This window comes from Sus scrofa, chromosome 1, assembly GCF_000003025.6.
Source record: "Sus scrofa isolate TJ Tabasco breed Duroc chromosome 1, Sscrofa11.1, whole genome shotgun sequence".
NCBI classification, from domain to species: domain Eukaryota; kingdom Metazoa; phylum Chordata; class Mammalia; order Artiodactyla; family Suidae; genus Sus; species Sus scrofa.
Genome location: NC_010443.5, coordinates 165,059,354 through 165,077,407, shown reverse-complemented (window position 1 = coordinate 165,077,407; position 18,054 = coordinate 165,059,354). Strand labels below are relative to the sequence as shown.

General features: G+C 48.9%; 1 protein-coding gene across 2 annotated transcripts in view; it reads right to left on the bottom strand.

The window, feature by feature from the left end:
• Nucleotides 1-18,054, bottom strand: part of SMAD3 (SMAD family member 3) — a 125,999-nt gene that overhangs the window by 47,048 nt on the left and 60,897 nt on the right. The window contains exon 2 of one of the 2 annotated variants that reach the window (XM_021082849.1): nucleotides 3,856-3,934. The gene's annotated coding sequence lies outside the window, so the exon portion shown is untranslated. 2 annotated transcript variants of the gene reach the window in all.

Below are 18,054 nucleotides of genomic sequence, written 5' to 3'. Positions count from 1 at the left end.
AAAGAAAGTGCCCCCCCACCTCAAAGAGTACAGCCTGTATAATTCCATCACTATAAAATTTTAGGAAATTCAAACTAATGTATAGTGACAGAAAACAGATCATTGGTTGCGTGGGGACTGAGAGGCAGGCAGCAGGCAAACCATAGGGCAGAAGTTTAAAGGGGCAGAAGCAAACTGTTGATGGACAGATTCATTTTACCTCAATTGCACTGATGGTTTCACAGGTATGTATAGATGTGAAACTCATCAAATTGCATGCTTTCAACAGCATGTCAATTATATCTCAATACAAATTAAAAAAAAAAAAAACAACCCTAAACTCTATGATGGTAAAGTTATCAAAAGCCTGATTTTAAGATATAGTAAAAGGGGAGTTCCTTTTGTGGCTCAGCAGTAACGAACCCGACTAGTATCCATAAGGACATGGGTTCGATCCCTGGCCTCGCTCAGTGGGTTAAGGATCCAGCATTGCCATGAGCTGTGGTGTACGTCACAGACGCAGCTCGGTTCTGCGTTGCTGTGGCTCTGGCGTAGGCCAGCAGCTGCAGCTCAGATTCAACCTCTAGCCTGGGAACCTCCATGTGCCGTAGCAAAGGGCAGCAGCTGACCTAAGCCTACCCATTCTCCCTCCTGAGAGTACACTGGGGTTCAATAAATCCTTGCTTTACTTTTTTGAAAAAAAAAAAAATTCTTTTAATAAAATGCAGTAAAGCAGGAAAAGGGCCCGTGACGTACAGCTCCAAAAGACTGTGTCAAAGATTGTCTCCTCTGTTGATTGCATGACAAACTAAAAAGAGCCAGTATTGACATGTGAATACATAATGAATGCATGAACATTCTAAAAAGGTATGGCATATACACACAATTAAGACTGCACTGAAAATTAGCTACCTAGTTATTCACACAGAGGTGTGCACAGATCCATGATGTGATCATGCAAAAAGTACCACTCTGGGCTGACATGACTCACAACGACTGTTCATCAATGCAAAGCCCAGAAGCATCCCAAAGCAGGTCATCAGCTGGCATCGAAGAAAAAATTGTACACGAGACCCTCATCTCTTTCTGCAGTGGTGCAGGGACCGGGGCACAGCGTTCGGTCTAGCCAGGAATGACCCACTGACCAAATGGACAACAGTGGGGAAATGAGGGGTTTTCCAAACCCAGGAGCAAACTGCTGGGTGTGCTGCACACCGAGCTCCCTCCTGCACACGGACTCGCAGGCTTGTGTTCATGATCAGCGTGGTGGGCCACCTGGCGAACAGCAGGGGTCCTTCTACCAGCATCACAAGGCTCACTGATTTTCAAATGTCTTAAGACATCAGCAGCCTCTACAGTCACTCAGCCCTCCAGACTCCCCAATTCCAGCCTCCTATTCCAAAACAAGGCAGTTGTTAACCCTCTGCCCATCAAGAAATCTGAGATTTAAGGGTGAGAGGGCTGCATAACATGGCACATCATGTGGGAACCGCTTATCTAGGACACGCTGAACAGAAAAAGCACTTAGTACACTTAAGATTGACACTTGGGGGGAAGCAAAGGTGGGGGGCAGCATTAACAGGTGAAAAATAGAGTGTCACCATTCCTGAAGGAAATTCTTTTCAACCTGTTGGTGATTTGTCCTCAAAAGTTCTGCAGAAAGACCTAGTTTATTGCCAACCCAGCCCCTGGGTCAAGCGTTTCTAGTATAATTCCACCCAAACCATGCAGGCTCAGTAAATGTTCACAGGTGGTGATGAATTTCTACTTCTGGCCAAGTGCACAGGGGAAAAAAAAAAAAAACCTAGCTGTTAAACATTTGAATACTGATAGTCCTGAAACAATAGGGGGAAAAAAGACAAGTGGAAGAATGCACACACAAAAAAATGGAAATTACAAATTGAACAGTTCAGGGTAGCAGGTAAGAGAACAGTGGACAACAACTACCTGGTCCAGGACTGGGTTCATCCTTGCCCAGCTATGTGGCTTTGAACAAGTTACTCAACCTCTCTGTGCCATGGTTGCTTCAAGCCATCCTGTGGGTTAAAATTCATGGTGCAGGAGACCGGGAAATGTAAGCGACATTTCCTAGCATCAAGAATGGATTCTTCAAGCACTGTGACCTCCCCACCTCCACCTCCTCTCAGCCCCATGTCAAGTGCATCTGTTTTAATCAGGGTTGCAGTGGCTTTTCTGGGGCTCTTGACCCCAAGCCTAACTGCCAGAGGGTACAAATAGCTGCTGGGAAACCATCAGAAATAAGAGCCATGAACCAGAAAAGAAGTTTAATAAGGCCCAGGAGTCAAGTGGGTGTGCAGGAGGTGGCCTCAAGGTATCAGATTTTCTGGATAATGAAAGACCAGTTTAGAGGCTCTCCAACCCAACAACCTCTGACACTGCAGCGCTCTGTTAGAAAGTTCTGCCATGGGCAGGGCTGAATGCAGTCCGTTCCTCAGTGGTTTCTGCCTCCCAGCCCTAGCGTGACCTTCAGGGACCTTGCAGGGCTCCAGGCCCTCACTCCCAGGTCTTTCCTCGGAGGAGCACTCTCCTCTGGGGACTTCTGTGTTCAGCTGACATCCCCCTGAGATCAGGGCCTGAGATCTGGACCCCAGGATCTCCTTGCCCCACATCCCCCCTTGAGACTTCAGCCAATACATCCATCCTGGTGAGAATCCCAGGGGAAAGGCTCAGACCGGTAACAGCACACGACAAAGGATTTCTCAGCCTGAGTAACACGGCCGTCCCCGAACGTTACACAGACAACACGGCGTAACAGAGAAGGTGCTTTGAACAGAACAGGTGCACAATATTTATTTATTGTGCAGATGAATGCCCCATTGAAGTCAAGGCAAGCGCCCTCCTCCCCGCTTTACTCATGGTCAATCTGGGCCACTTCCGGAAGAAACTTCCCGCTGCCGGAATTCAGAGACACAGACGAGAGCCACCAACTAATGGGCCTGGGCCGGAGGTCAAAAACAGGCAGCGGCCCACAGATGTTGTGCTTGGCCTACACAGTGTTTTTTAAATTTTTCAATTCATTGCCAACTTTTTAAAAGCTGGGGATTTCATATGTAAATCTAGATTGGGGGCTTCTCTTGAAAAAAGAATCAGAAGAGCTGGCAACCGTGGCTGGTGCTGGGTCACCGATGTCCCTTTGGACGGGGACGAGTCCTCCAGTCCGCTCTGTCTTTACACCAGCCCCCATCTTCCAGCCCTCTGCCTGTCCCCGAGGGCTTCTGAAGTTGTCCCTCTGGCCTGGGCTCAGCGGGGGAGCATCAGTCCGTATAAAGCAAAACAGAACCTGAGGGCCCAGGGACTGGTCTTTGCAGAGCAACCGCACAACTGCTTCATCCCTCATGTCCTAGTGTCATTATTAGCGGCATCCCCTTTCACGCTCAGAGTCCCGGTTTGGGTAACAAATTGTACAACCACCCAGAGCCCCTGCCAGCTCTAGACCTGCCTGGCCAACCCCAAGGATTCTGTAGGCAAAGCCCTCAGAAGCAAGACCACCTGCTCTCTACAAAGCTTCCCAAGCTGACGATGTCAGAAGTCCAGTGGGGTTCTCTTCCCAAAGGCCTTTCAAACACCCTGCGGAGCTGATGGCAGTGGCCAGCCCCAGAGGGCCTGCAGTCCTGAGTGACAGGGAAGGCTGGGGGGGATGGCTGGGCCTACACTTGGAATAGGCAGAGGTCGAGAGAACAGAGAAGAAAGAGAAAAAGGAATCTAATTACCAATCCCACCTCCAGGTACCATTTCCCTTGCCTGAGGTCAAAGGGTCAACTAAGGCCACCCTATCCTTCACCCCCACTTTCGGTGGGCATAGGGAAGGGAACATGGCAGCTTTCATAGTGAGACAAGTCATCAGATTGCACTTACTATCTCTTCCAGAATCTTCTACCCTCTTGAGTCAAACGCATTAACTTGTCAGAGCCGGGAACACAGCTTCCACTCATGCCTACAGAGAGAAAGACTTACCAAACCTTAGAGTAAATGTGAGCCAGAGTTTTAAAAAATATCTAGTTACCCAACATTTTGGAGGCTTTTTAGCGTCCCTGGGGGAAGTTCCCTGCTTTAGGGGATGTTTGGCGAAGACACAGCCACAGGAAGGGAAGCAGGTAATGGGAACACCCAGCCAGCTCTGGGACCCGGGCTGCAACATTCTTAAGGATTCCAGCCGAGGCCAACAGGGAAGCTTTATACTTAACCCTAAAACCAAAGTGTTCCCTTCCCAATCTTTAAAGGGTTAAAGGCTCAAGAGGGAACGATTTCACTGAGGGAGGAGGGTAGTAGAATGGCTCCCTCCCCCTAATAAAAATTCTGGCAAGAGCAGACCATATGCGAGAGGGGAAAGGCGAGGCCGGAAATCCAATATTGCTGTCTTGACATTTTATATGAAAACCTGACATAACTAGATATCACAAGGCATCTGAGGCTTATTTTTTTTCCCCTAATGGGAGCAAACAAGAAAATCTGGGTCTTAAAATTCTTAAGGTCCATGTGAACTTAAAATCCCTAACCCTCTTCCTTTCCAAAGTGGGCATCTCCTAGGAGTCACTGCAACCCAAATCTGTTGCGAGGTTTCCTTTGGTAACTGCCTGCCTCAGATACGCCTGAGCTAATATTAAGGCGCCCTCCGCATCTAAACAGATTCCCAACACTTCAATCCCTCCAAGATAATGTTCTCCAGAGACACAGGGAAGGGCTCAGACTTTGAAGTGGGCTGGGAAATCAGCTAGAGTTGCTTCAGCACTGATCAAACTCTACGGAAAGGATAGAGAGAACACAGCAAAAGAAATGCTCTCTTACATTTTCCCTGATCAAGTCAGCCAACAGCTTTGGTTTGGAGGGTTAATGGGATGGAGTTTGAACATCTTGTGGGGAGGGGCGTGGTTGAAGGGTATTTATAAATTCTCAGCTGGCCTCTGGCCAGGGCTGCTTTTCTTGATCTAGACAAACACAAATTATGATGCCCAACATGACTTGTATATACAAATGGCCATTTGAAAACAGTCACAGGCCTAATTGAAGGAGACGGCAAGAAATCAAAGGAAGGCCGGACAGAGGAACAGAACCCAGACCCACAGAGCAGCATTCCAGCTGCCGGGAGAAGCGGAGCAGGGGCTTTGCCTTTGAGGGGAGGTGGATGTTTACTTACACAGATGAGCCCAGGTTCCCCTGGGTGCAATTTTCTCAGGGAGCCACCCAGAGCAGACACGACTGGAAAGAATGAACAGCAGCCCTGGCCAGCAGGCTCTCTTCCTATATTCTGCTGTGGTAGCCACTCAGCCCTGGTGTCATGCGGGGGAGCCAGGGCCCAGGGACCGGACTCAAGCAGAAGGCTGTGAGCAATGCCTCTGCTTCACCCACACAGGGGGTTTCCTGCAGGAACAGCCGCTTCCTGACATCCCAACCCTCTGCATCCCCACCCAGAGAAGGATGAAGCTGGAAGACGTCACATTTCTCCAGCCAGAAACCCTGTGGACCGCCAGGGAGACCAGCCCATACAGGAGAGGGGACCTAGAGGGGTCTTGTCCCTGTGCAGGCCTTCTGAGCCCCATCCACTGAGCTTCCCAGCACACCAGCCTGGAGCTGCCCCTTCCATGTTCACCCAGAGCGCAGGTCATGTGTGTTGGTGAACTTGGGAGGTCACAGGACAGAGGGCAAGAAATCTGGGGATGGAGACCGCTTGGCCCTTCCTAGGAGAGGTTTGACCCCCAAGAGCTCCCATTTTCTCTGTCGCTAAAAGTGCTGGCGATACCCCAAAAGGAGAAATCCAGAGGGAGAATCGTACTTTATAAGCTTGTTTCAAACTCTCCAGGAAAGAAGACATTTTGACCTGTCATTCTGATCCCCAATGGGCCTTCTGACCAGATGACCAAGAAATATTTGACTTGAGAGAAATAATCCCAGACAAAACCAGTAATGGCTATAATCACACACCCGAAACGTTTGTGGATGATCGACAGTGAAGTGGCAACACTGAAAAACTGCAAAGTCAACCTAGGAGAAAAAACAGGCTCTAGAGAAAAACATTCAGCACAAAATACAACCTGAAGCAGCTAAAACTGCAGGCAATGAAAATCACTGACTAAAAATTTTTGATGGCAAAAAAAATCCAATAATTCATATATGCAAAATTTTACCTGGGAATATTAAACTTGGTGGAAATAATGGCATATAAGAAAATTCCAAACTGGCAGAAGCTAAAATCAGTACCAATGGCAAGCAAGCAAGCAAAAACAGAAGCAAGTTTTGTTATAAAATACACATAGAAAAGGATAGTGAACAAAAACAATTTCAGTTAAAAAAAAAAACAAAACAAAAAAACCAAGAAAGACGTCAGGGACAGATTAACTGTGGGGCACAGAAAACGGGAGAGGTGATGGAATGGCTTGCTGTCAGTTTACAACGGTTAATTGAAAAATGTCCTAGACTTTTTCAGGCAAGGTGGTCAAAGGTCCAGTCCAGGAAAATGCCTTGTCTGTGACTACCTGCCCATCTCCCTGAAGTGGGGGCAGGAGCCCTCCCCTCTGCTGGACCCTTGTCATCAGGCCTAGGTTAGGGCCAGGACCCTTGGAGGATTGGACCCTAGCATGAAGAGCAGACATGATAGGAAAAACACCTTCGGCCACCAGGAGGTGGCCTTCTGGTCCCAACCAGGCCACTGACCTCACCTGATCTTAGGCAGGTGGTTGCTTCTCTCACCTTGGAGACACACACCCTCTTATAAACGGAGGATGGACCAGACAGGTGCAGGGCCTGCCTGCTAGGAGACCCTAAGAGACCGTGGTGTCGGGCCTACTCAGGGGACCCCGTGACCTCTAATTCTTTACCCTGGTTGAGGAGGTGGGGAGCGCAGCCAAGGGGGAAGAAAGGAAATACTTCTGTGGGGTGGTAGCCAGAAGGGCAGTGAGAGAGTTTCATCTTCTCTGTAGGTTTCAAAGTCTCTATGATAAGTATATATTACCATTACAATGGGACAGGAGGGTGAAGGAGCCTTCAAGAAAAAAGCCAAAACACCTGCTCTAAGAATAACCAACTCTAGGATGTATTTACTCGCAGGAAAGGTCCAGATGACCCTGGAAGCTCAGATAGCACAAGAGCAAATTTATTTGCAATGAAGCATGGGGGTGAGGCTCACGTTTTAAGTCCAAAGCAATGGATTTATAATTGGGGAATTTCACATAAATATCCATTGGGGAGCGTGTGGATTTGTTCTCTCTCTGAAGCTGCTGCCCTGGCCTTGGGTAGTCAGGCGTCTTCCCCCCAGTGCTGATCTTTTGGTGGTTCAAACGCATACCGATGGGGTTACTTGGCCTTACAAACAATGTGCTACAAAATCCTAGCGGGGAAAGACACACATCAAATTCAAGAGAGTAAATAGCGGTAAGAAGGGACAGAGAAGAATGAGAAGGGGGTGGGGTGAAAGGAGGCCTTCGGCAGAGCAATTTCAGGATTTTCTTTTTTAGTGAAGAAATAAGACATTATAGATATCTGAAGTAAATACGGAAAAATATTAACATCTGTTATATCCAAGAGAAGGTCCATGTGCAAATTATCATTTTACCTGTAACTTATATATGTTTCCAATTTTTATAATACAATAAAAACACACACTCAAAACCCCAACAACACTAGACCAAGACAAGGAATTGCTTCTGGCGGCTTGGAGAGGGTGTCTGAATCAGCACAGAGCCAGCCGAAAAAATCAAAGTTCAAAGTCCTCTGGTATGTAAACACTCAGGGAATTCTTGGCTGGAGAGTATATACACAATATATTAACTTGTCTCTTGTCTTCTAAAACTTCTGTTAGCATTTGGGGGGAAAAGCTGGTGATGTTTTTTAAACAAATGAGTGGAAGGGAAAATGAAAAGTCTTATTTAGAGCTGGCCTACTTGGTACCAGGAACTCTGCAAGAAGTCTGGGGTTCAACTCATCTAATCTTAACAACAAAAGTGTGACCTCTTCCCTTCCCAGAGGTGGACACTGAATTTCCAAAGGGCCTACCCCTGGCCGAAGGTCACAGAGTCAGCAAGGAGGGCTGAGAGAGGCTGGCAGGGCCCGGGGCTGCCTCCTGGACCCCCAGGGCAGGGTTAAGAGGGACTCACTGGGGCCCGGATTTCTTACCCTCAGCTGGGGTTACCCTCGGTGGGATCCCCTTCTCTCCTCTACCAACCAAGCTGTCACCCTCATAGGGCCAGAGGGCAGACTGCAGAGGCACAGGACCAGGAAACTGCCCCCAACACGGCCCTTCCCCACAATCTTGTCTCTGCAGTTCCAAGGCCAGGCCAGCTCCATCCCCAGCACCTCTCCCACAGTAAGCTCCCAGCACAGTGTCACCCGGGACACATCTTCCCCATCAGGACTCTGGGAGGTTCTGAAGGGCAGAAAGCTTGGGCTCCATCTCCTCCCCAGCCTACAAGCTCATTAAACATCACCTCTTTAAACCTTCGTTTCCTTGTCTGTAAAATACAGTATCACAGCTCTATCTCATGTGGTCACCACAAGGGTTGGGTGCAATAACACACCTACAGCTCTTATCAGGGCCTGGCACAGTCATGGGCAAATATTTATCATCAGCATAATGGTTCTTAACAACCCCAAGTAAATACAGTTTCTCTAGGTACCTGGACTTCAGATTCTTTTTATTTTATTTTTTTTACAGCCGCACCTGAGGCATACGGAAGTTTCCCGGCTAGGGGTCGAATTAGAGCTGCATCTGCTGGCCCACACCACAGCCACAACCATGCCGGATCTGAGCCATGTCTGTGACCTACACCACAGGTCAGGGCAACACCAGACCCTTAACCCACTGAGCGAGGCCAGGGATCGAACCCATGTTCTCACAGATGCTACGTTGGCTTCTTATCCCACTGAACTATAAGGGCGTTCTGCAAACTTCAGATTCTTTGAAGGCAGGAGCCGTGCCTTTAGCAGCCTCACACAGCCCACAGCACCTGGTGTCAGTGGAGAAGAGGAAGCCCAGAAGGCGGAGGTGGAGTTGAGTGTCCACCCAGGAAGGAGCTGAGCACCTTGAGGGAAGGGTCCCTTCCACCCTTCCAGGCATCTGGTTCATAAGAAAAACAACAAGGCAGGCACAGGGAACTCTCAGAGGTAGCCTTTCTTAGAGCTGCTCTGTCAATGCGGGGTCTGTGGGTGAAACTAACACACACGTACACGCATGCGTGCATGCGACCACAGGAGATGCCATCACAGGGCTTCAGTAGGATGGGCTGGGGAACAGCACTTCAAAAGGCCTCTGATGGCTCAATGACACCAAAGCCCCAGTTCATCTGAGCTCAGGGACGTGCAGGAGGAGATCCCACTACAAACATCAGACCCATGTGCGCAGAAGAGGGTGGCTCTGATCAGATTGCTCCATTCCCTCCACTCTAACAAGGAGCCCAGGCTGGGTGCTACACATGAAAGGTTCAAGCAGACAAGCTCCCCCGAGGCAGAGGTAGAGGCAGCGGTAGCCGGGGCACTGGCTCTGGCCCCAACTCTGGCCTTCCTGGCTGTGTGACTTTGAGCAGTAGCTTTCCCTCCCTGAATCTTTCAGTTGCCTCATTCAGAAAATGAAAAGGTTAGAAGAGATGGTACCAAAAATCTCTGCCCAGCCTTTAAGTTGATGGCAAGAGCTCTCTTCTGGGGAATACTTGAGTCTGTTTTGCTCTCCCAAATTCACTGTTTCGAATGAAAACCAGAGCAAGTCCTGGGTAACAACCCCCGTCCCCAACACACACCCCCATCTGCTTCTGCTAGTTTTATGTTCTGGTCTCTAAAAGTCCTCCTAACTCTTTTCTAATTTGTAGTTAATTACAAGGAACTGCACTGACATTCATTTTTGGGTTTGCGAATGGAAAATCCTAATGACTTGGTGAATTAATTTCAGAGCTGGCCCCATAATTTCTGGCAGTAAGATTATACTTTGTTTTCCTTCTCATTGTTTTTAGAGGCAAATGGAAACACAGCCCACCCTCCAAAAATACATTAAAATTTCCAATTAAGTTTTTTTCTGGAAAAAAAAAATCCCAGCAATACAATATTGGCACCTGGAGCAAACTCATGTTAGAGTGTAGAGGATGACAGCTACAAGCCTGGGCTGAGTAGGACATGGTTTTTCTCTGGCAAGAAGCTAAGCGGTCCAGGAGGGCTTTCCCCAATCCCACCAGCAGCTCTGCAATTGCCACCCTGCCATAGAGTCACACTGTCACAACGGTCTGGCTGGAGGGAGGCGCAGACCCCATGCCAGGGAGCCATGGTCTCTGCTACTTAGGCTACTGCATCCCATCCTGTGTGTGACACTGGGTTGGGCCATCAACGAGCTGGACAAGTATTTAAAGGAGAGTGAACAGAAAGTTGTGGAGGTGCAAAACATGGGTCAGAGGAGGGACAGATGAGGAAGCTAATGATGCTTGGCACGGAGGACAAGTCTGAGGGGACAGAGCAGAATGTCCTTAGGACAAAAGGCGGGCTGTTCTAAAGGGTGGAGCAGGTGTTACAGGGTGGCTGATTTCTGCTCAGCTCGAGGAGGAGTTTATTGGAAGGAAAGATGATACAAAGGGCTGTCTTAGGGGAATGAACAGAGGGGGTGAGCACCTTGTGGATGCGCGCGCGCGCGCGCACACACACACACACACACACACACACACAAGCCCATCTTACATGTAAGTCTTGCTTGCCAGTTATTCAGCACTGGAATTTATTATTTTTTTAGGGCCCCACCCATGGCATATGGAGGTTCCCAGGCTAGGGGTCTAATTGGAGCTATAGCTGCTGGCCGATGCCACAGCAACTCAGGATCCGAGCCATGTCTGCAACCTACACCACAGCTCACAGCAATGCCGGATCCTTAACCCACTGAGCAAGGCCAGGGATTGAACCTGCAACCTCATGGTTCCTAATCGGATTCATTTCCGCTGCACCACGACGGGAACTCCCAGCATTGTCATTTGATTCACGCAACAGTTCTACAAGGGCAACAATAACCCAAGCCTGTTGGTGAGACCCTCCTCCTCGATATGGTCACAGGAGTTTGCCCCAAGTCACGCAGCAAATAAGTGCAGGTGCAGGGCCCTGAACTGGGCCTCCCCACGATGCTCCTCCACTTCCCGAGACTGATCTCCTCCCTCCTGCCTGTGGAAGGACATCAGATTCCCAGGGGCGCCAGACACCCTGCAGTGTAACTGTTCCTGGACTTTGCATCTCAGGAAAGGGCACACGGGGAGGCTGCTCCTTTAGGAGCCCCCTTGCAGGGCAGCTGGGGAAGAGTCGTTCATCCAGCAAGTGTTTAATCCTCAGAATCCACATCCTGAGAAGCACTGTGAGGCTCAGGCTGAGGTTCCCAGGCCAGGAACATGCTGAGCAGGCAGGGAAGGAGACACATGCTCAAGTATGTGTGATGCAAAGTCTATACAGCGGGGGCTCTCTAGGACTTGGCTCCCCCCTTAGAAAGTGACCAGCTGGCTAGATACCTTCCTGCCATGAAGGCCCAGGTCTCTAAAGAGTGGGACCTCTCAGACGGCCAGCAGCTTGGGCTAGGCTCTTGGCAACTTGTGGGCTGCGATGCTCAAAGAGGACCACACCCCGAGCTTGCCATGTCTAAGGAGGGAAGAGTGCCAGGTGGGAAGGACAAAGGCGTGCCCTGATGGGGCTCGCACACCCTCTCATGTCACCCAGCTTTCTTAGCCAGGCAGCTTTCTAAAGGAGCAGCGTCTCCTGGCCAGCTGATTTCTGCGGACGGTGAACTGGCCATCCTGCTCCCCATTTTAAGTTGGTAAAATTGAAGACCAGACAAGACACAGGGGCAGGCCGTGCTTCATTTGGGACCAGAGGTGGACACTGGTCACAGAGAAGCAGGGAGGTGCGGCAGCTAAATCAAGGTTCTGAGACAGATCCCTGATGTCCACAGTGACCAGCAACCTGTGCAGTGCCTAGCACACAGGAGTCAGCATCTGGTAGCTTTGGGATTGCGCTCAAAGAAAAAACAAAACAAACACATCGCAAACAACCCCCAAGAAATCTGGGAATGTAGCTCAATGCCTGGCAAAAAGGAGCTCAATGACTGCCTGGTGGCTGGACACACAGAAAGATGGACAAATCACTCAAAACCCCTTCGTTCTGAGGTCCTACATTCTCCATTCAGTAGCCACTTGAGCTCGTGCATGAGATCATTCCTCTTGGAGCCCCCACTGGTGAAATGGGGACAATGCCAGTGCTTCACAGGGTCGCCGTGTGCCTCGTCATGCTGATGGGCGGGGTCATCAGAGGTAAAAGGCACTATCATGCAGGACAAGGCAACACCTAGCAATTCAGGCCCAGAGCACGTATTCAATAAATATTTGGTGAGCGAGTGACGGCATGAACGCACGCATGCATTCGAGAACTTGCTCAATCCCAGCCTCCCCAAATTCTTGGGGTTTCTCCAAGCAGCAAGTCTCAGCTGCTTGGAGCCTCTTGAAGTGCTCGGCATTCCCAGGTGGCAGCGGGAGCAGGGCCCAGCGTGCTGGCCTCTACAATCACTGCCCCTCACTGGCTCCCCACCCCCACCACGTACCTCCACAAGCGACCACCAGCCCTGCCCCTCCCCCTCACTGGCTTAAGAACCTGTGAATAGAAGGAATACTGCTTTTACACACACACCATCTCTACCAAAGCAGACCCAGGCCTTCTCTATCGATGTCCTGAAGCCCCTGTTGAATAAGCCAGCCACAGTGCTGCTCCTGTGCCCTGGAACTTTCCTTGAGAACTTGGCCTAGATACTACGCTGTCTGCAAATTTTCTTTCTCTGTGTAGGGAAGAACAGACAGGTGAATGGAACACTCTGGGGTCAGAAGGCCCTGGTCCATATTCCATCACCACCCCTGACTGTGCAGCCTTGGGTCAGTTGCTTGGCCTCTCTGGGCCTCTGTTGCTTCCGCTGTAAAAATGCACATGCTAACCGTCTACCACACAAGGTTATTACTGCAAGAATTCAGTGGAATAACAAGGGTGGAATGTCTACCACAGCGCCTGGGACGCCCAGACACTGAGCAAATGCAAGTATCCCCTCTTCCCAGTGATAAGGAGACCCGAGCCCTAGCCCCATTCTGCTCCTCAGTGGCTGTCACAGTAAAGTCATACCCCGCCCTGTGACCGCAATGATGCCCTCCAAAATGTAGGGGATGGGAGCTGACCTAACAAGTAAATCCTAAAGCAATGCTGTCCAGTAAGGCAGCCACCAGGCTCACACACCAAATGAGCATTTGAAATGGCCACGCTGGAGCAAGACATGCTGTAAGTAGACAGAACGTGCTGACTTCGAAGACAGTATGATTTTTAAAAGGATGTAAATTGTCTCATTAACAACCCTGATATTGAATACGTTTGTATTCAATAAAATAAATTATTTAAAATTGACTTCACCTTTTTCTCTCTTTTTCGGCCACCCTGTGGAAGACGGAGTTCCCAGGCCAGGAATCAGATCCCAGCTGCAGTCAAGACCTAAGCTACAGCTACAGCAATGCCAGATCCTCAACCCACTGTGCCGGGCCAGGATCAAACATGCGTCCCAGCTCCCAAGATGAGGCCAATCCCTTTGCACCATAGCAGGAACTCCTGATTTCACTTTTTTCTTTCACCCTTTAATGTGGCTAGTAGATTTCAAATTATACATGTAGCATGCACTGTCTTCCTATCAGAAAGCACTGCTCTAGGATGCTAAGCCTTCAGTGCTGTGGGCATTATTCTCTTCCTATCTAGACTTGTAGTTCCTTCTGGAGAGAGAAGGCCTGCTGGCTCTTCCTTTTTCCCCCCTAAAACAGATAGTGTTCAAGGTATGTACCGAAATACTCTTTAGGGATCTGATGAATAACATCTTAAGACTTTAAAAGTGGTCAAGCAGTCACCAAGCACCAGGAACCTGGTGGTGGGTAAAAACACACGCCAGCTCATTTAATCCTTACAGGGACCACATCTTACAGACAATGGAAATGAAGCTCAGAAAGGCTGAGTGACTTGTTCAAGGCTACTGGATGGTCATGGGCTATAGCTGGGACCCAAACCTAGGCTGTTCTTGACTCCAAGTCCAGCTTCTTCTCTGTCGTTCCATGAGACAAAGCACACAGCCCCCGCCCCTCTATATCACACATATCCTGGAAGCACTCCAGTCCCAGCGACACTCTGCCTCCCATCCTCCCACTCCCAACACCAAAGGATTTCCCAGCAAGCCAGAAATGACACACCACCACACAGAGTCCATGCATAACCCTATCCACGTCTGGGCCCAGGCTGGGTTAGCTCAGAATGAGTCACTTTTTAAAAGGGGTGAGTGATAGGGAAAGGAGGATTCTAACTTGTTGCCAATGAACTTCCTGGCCAGGGTGCAGGTGGAAACCTGAGTCTAAAGAACTGGGGAACAGCAAAGAGCCTGATGAGGTATTTTTTCAGAGGAACTCCTTAGCAAGGCTGAGCAGCCCTAAGTTGCAAAAGCTCCAGCCCCGTTAAAAATCATCTCCCTCAATATTACAAAGCCACAGTCATCAAGACAGTGTGGTACTGGTACCCAAACAGACAGACAGACAATGCAACAGAATAGAGAACCCAGAAATAAACCCAGACACCTACAGTCAATCTTCAACAAAGGGAAGAACATAAAACAGGGAAAAGACAGTCCTTTCAGCAAGCGGTGCTTGGAAAACTGGACAGCCACGTGTAAATCAGTGAAACTGGAACACGCCCTCACACCATGCACAAAAATAAACTCAAAATGGCTTAAAGCCTTAAATGTAAGACAAGACACCATCAAACTCCTAGAAGAGACCATGGGCAGAACATTCTCTGACATCAACCATACAAATGTTTTCTTGGGTCAGTCTCCCAAGGCCAACAGAAATAAAAGGAAAAATAAACCAGTGGGACCTAATCAAACTGACAAGCTTTGGTACAGCAAAGGAAACCATTAAAAAAAAAAAAAAAAAGAACCTGCAGAATGGGAGAAAATAGTTTCAAATGATACAAATGAGAAGGGCTTAATCTCTAAAATATACAAAAAACTTATACAACTCAACAGCAAAAAAAAAAAAAAAAAAAAAAAAAAAAACCCAATTGAAAAATGGGCAAAAGACCTGAACAGACATTTTTCCAAGGAAGAGGTACAGATGGCCAATGAGCACATGAAAAAAATGTTCAACATCACTGATTATTAGAGAAATGCAAATCAAAACTACCACAAGGTACCACCTCACACCAGTCAGAATGGCCATCATTAATAAGTCCACAAGTAACAAATTCTGGAGAGGATGTGGAGAAAAGGGAACCCTCCTGCACTGCTGGTGGGAATGTAAGCTGGTACAACCACTATGGAGAACAGTATGGAGGTATCTTAGAAAACTAAATACAAGGCTACCATATGACCCAGCAATACCACTCTTGGGCATATATCCAGACAAAACTTTCCTTAAAAGAGACACATGCACCCATATGTTCACTGCAACATTATTCACAATAGCCAAGACATGGAAACAACCTAACTGTTCATCAAGAGATGAATGGATTAAGAAGATGGGGTATACATACACAATGGAATACTATTCAGCCATAGAAAAGAACAAAATAATAAAATAATGCCATTTGCAGCAACATGGATGGAACCAGAGACTCTCATACTAAGTGAAGAAAGTCAGAGAGAGAAAGCCAAATACCATATGATATCACTTATATCTGGAATCTAATATACAGCACAAATAAACCTTTCCACAGAAAAGAAACTCATGGACTTGGAGAACAGACTTGTGGCTGCCAAGGGGGAGTGCGGGGGGAGGGAGTTGGGTGGACTGGGAATCTGGGGTTAATAGATGCAAACTATTGCATTTGGAATGGCTAAGCAATGAGATCCTGCTGTATAGCACTGGGAACTATGTCTAGTCACTTATGATGGAGCATGATAACGTGAGAAAAAGAATGTATATATATATATATATATATATATACACACACACACACACACGTGTGTGTGTGCGTGTGTGTGTGTGTATATGACTGGGTTGCTTTGCTGTACAGTAGAAAACTGACAGAACACTGCAAACCAGCTATAATGGAAAAAATAAAAATCATTTTTAAAAACCCTAAAATCAAGTTGTATTGTTAATAAAAAACACTGTTCAAGAAATTTTCAAAAAATGAAATAAAAGAAACAAAAATCGCCTCCATGCCACTCCCAGGCCACACTACGGGGCTCCAGCCATCCACACTAACCTTACACAGGATGCTTCTTCAGCATCAGGGCTCAGGAGAAAGGCCCTGAGCTGGGCACAGAACAGGCTGGTCCTAAATGCTGTTGGATGGATGTGCATGAGGAGACCAAGAAACAAACAGACCAAAGGAACAGTCTTTTTTTGCCTTTTCTAGGGCCGCTCCCATGGCATACGGAGGTTCCCAGGCTAGGGGTCTAATCGGAGCTGTAGGCACCAGCCTACACCACAGCCACAGCAACGCGGGATCTGAGCCATGTCTGCGACCTACACCACAGCTCATAGCAACAACGGATCCCCATACTCACTGAGCAAGGCCAGGGATCGACCTCAAGGTTCCTAGTCAGATTCATTAACCACTGAGCCACAACGGGAACTCCCCAGGAATAGACCTAAAGGTGCAAAAGACACAGGCCTGCATCTTAGGGAACACACAAAACAGGGTATAAAGGACCTGAAAAACAAATGATGACCCAGGAACTACCCAGTGAACAAGCACCTAGGAAGGGAAGGGAGCAGATGGAGGATGAGGAATGGCTTCGCTCACAGGAGAAGCGGTCTGCAGCTGCACTCCTTGCGGGAGCCAGGGGATGGGGGGATTGGGGGGGAGGTCAGGGTGGTCCAGGCAGTTTGGGAGGACTTCATGGAGGAGGATGCAGGCCCGGAGGACCTGGCCAATGGCTGTCTGTGCCGAGCCCGCCACTTAACCTCTCAACCTCTCAATTTCCTTTTTTTAAAGGGGGAGGAGCAGCCGTCCGAGAGGGAGGAGACAGAGAAAAAAACAAAACGCCTGGCAGACGGTTCACATCTGACCTCAGACAGGGCAAATATTTACTCATCCATTCATGAACCTGGCCCTGGTGAGCGTCCTCAGTTGGGGACACCTGGGTTTAGGCCGGTGTCTGGTCTTGATTTGAGACCTGAGGCGGCCCGTGTTTGGCCCGCGGCACAGAGTCCAGTCCTACACCTTGTCTGTCTGCGAGCTAAACGGACGGCATTTGATGGCAGTGGAAAAACTGACCACCACGATGACCTGCCACCCACGCCGAGACACTGGGGAGTTCGCAGGGCAAGCTGCCCTCTGCCGAGGGCCCACCCCAAGCAGAACATCCTGAGTGTGTGAGCCCACGCAGGGCGGGCTTATCTCACTCCCACCAGGGAGCTGAAAAGGAGGCTTACCCCCCATGCCAGGGACAAGGACACTGAGACCCAGAAAGGCCACACGACTCACACACAGCCACACCGACGGCAAACTTGAGCAGCCCAGTCAGACCATCACCTGGGTTCTCCCACACTCGCCAGGGAGTTCAGAAAAATAGTCCACCAACAAATATTTATTGAGGGCCTACTGTGCTCCAGGCACTGTCCCTGGTCCTGGGGACACAGCCATGGATGGGACAGGGAAGGATCCTGGCCTGGGGAGCTTGCAAACCATGAGAGAAGACTGGCCCTAAACACGGAATATAAAATTAAGGGAATTTCGGGAGTGATACAGGTTCAGTGGTGGGAGGTTTAAGCAGGTTGAGCCACTGGACCACTTTAGCGGGAAGGTTCCTAAAAATCACCATGAAGTGTGCTTAAATGCAGATTCCCAGAGCACCCCCCAATCAAGGGAGCGGCCAGAAAATCTGCATCTTCAGGAGCTCGCTAGGAGCCTGGAGGGGGGAGGTCCTGCCCCCTCCCACGGCACCTGGGGTCTGGGTCCAGAGCTCTGGCCTTGCTCCACTCGCCCTAAAGCAACAGTGGCCAAAGATCACAACTCACACTCAATCCATCATCTATAAAATGAGTGTCATTCTTTTCCGTTATGGTTTATTACAGGATAATTGAATATCTTTTCCTGTGC